A 1912-nucleotide genomic window follows, 5' to 3' on the forward strand; every position below is an offset into this window, starting at 1 on the left:
AAGTGGCGAAAATTCACAACATGTATAAAAGTTTAGGATGTTCTCTGAAGAACGAGTGTATTTGTCAGCAAAGAAAGGTGGTGGCTTCCTGTCTTTTTTTATGATATGAAATGGTATAGCAAATGGAGGGACCCATGCTGTTCTTGAAGCCTTTTGGTCTGTGTGGAGGTATGAGAGGGAGCAGACAAAGTGTATGAAATAGGTTCTGTTATTCTTGGATTACTAAGTAGCAGTAAAAATATTCCCCAAACTGGAAGTTCTGGCTCCTCAGATAAGATATTTGCTTTGTAAGGTTTTCAAAACCTTCTATTAGAAGGAGGAAAAAAAACCAAATTACATGCTTCTTTTAAATTAAGACTTTGAGTTTTGCCTTGCAGCTGTTGATGTTACAGAGAGTTGGTGTGTATCTGCTCTCATGAGAGGCAGTAGAAAGCAGCTGAGAAGTTTGGGTCAGCTAAGATTATTCTGGTTACTTGTCCTGACAGGTTTTGCAGCCTGGGGTGGATAAATTCCTGCTCAGAATGACTAACTGGCTTCTATGTGTTTCCCAATACTTGAACTTGCTGTGAAGTAAAAGGAAAGCATGACTTGTGGCTTGTTGTGTGTAGTGAATAAATTGCAGCACAGGCCAGGTCCTATTCAGATGAAACTGACCAATAGCTTTATTAAAGAAAGTTTTCATAGGCACAAAATAGTTTTCTAAACTTTTCTATGTTGATGAGGCATCTATTGAAGTGTACTAATAGTATCTAATGTTGTTTTCACTTAGTTTGGTGTAATCCAACTGAGTTTTAACTCCAGAGCTTTAACCAATAGTGCTTTTGAGGATAAGGTCAGTGAAGGCCCTGCATTCTATGCTCCTGGTCTTCTCTGCATTTCTTAAATATTAGTAAAGAGATGGATATCTTACAAAAGGATCTGTCTCTCCTTACGTTTGGAAAATTGCTGGCTTTTAGATCAAGTTTACATGTCACATTTCCTTTTCTCTCTGTTTCCTGTGCTCTCTCTTGCCTTAAGTCAGAATGTGGAGTAGATGCTTTGTTTGCAGTCAGCTACTTTGAGCAGATTTTCCTTGAACTAGGTAAGAGATCCTTGCTTTCACTTGATACCTCTGTCAAGCACCTCTGTATGTTAAGCAGAAACCACCTCAGCTGTTCAGTTACTTCTTCAATGAATCTGAAGTTGGTGGGGCAGAATTATCATTAATGTACTGAAATTCTCTGGATAATTGTGTCTCTTCTCAGTGTCAATAACTAAAAATATTTGTAGTTTGAATTTACATTGTCAAGACTTCCATTGTACAGTGTCATTGACTGGCATTCTGATTGGTTTGTATAAATGAAAATATAGACTCTTTGGAACTTCTTCTGTTTTGCAGATTTCTTTTTAAATATTAGTAGTAGCTTTTTTTTTCCTGAGTAGGAATAAATACTTCTTCACATGGAAGCAAGGCCAGCCAGCTGTATCTTTTATAGCTTCTTTATGAAGAACAGTGGAAAGTGAAATAGGTACAACTGCTGTTGTCCTCTGTTACAGCTTTTGAATTGCTGTGGGAGCAGTACTGAATTCTGCTTGCCTTTTGCAAGTCTTTAGTGTAGTTCTGTTGGTTTAAGAAATCAAATGGAGCTGAAAGTATTCCATGAATCATAGCTTGAATAACTCCTTGAATTACAGTTGTGCAGTGTAGAGCCAAAGGATTGGTGATGTTAGTCAAATGGGGAGTTCAGAAGAGGTTCTTGATGACCATGTAGCTTATTCCCAAAAATGTGCAGTGTCCACTTTTTCTGAGTTCTGAGCACTCACATGGTGTTTTGGATGCTACTCAACCACACAGAAGTAGTGGCTTGGCCAAAAGTGCAGCATAATGGGTGTGAGGTAGAGAGACCTGGAGTGGCGCTCATTTGAATTACTG

Source organism: Geospiza fortis, unplaced genomic scaffold (assembly GCF_000277835.1).
Source record: "Geospiza fortis unplaced genomic scaffold, GeoFor_1.0 scaffold130, whole genome shotgun sequence".
In the NCBI taxonomy this organism is placed as follows: Eukaryota; Metazoa; Chordata; class Aves; order Passeriformes; family Thraupidae; genus Geospiza; species Geospiza fortis.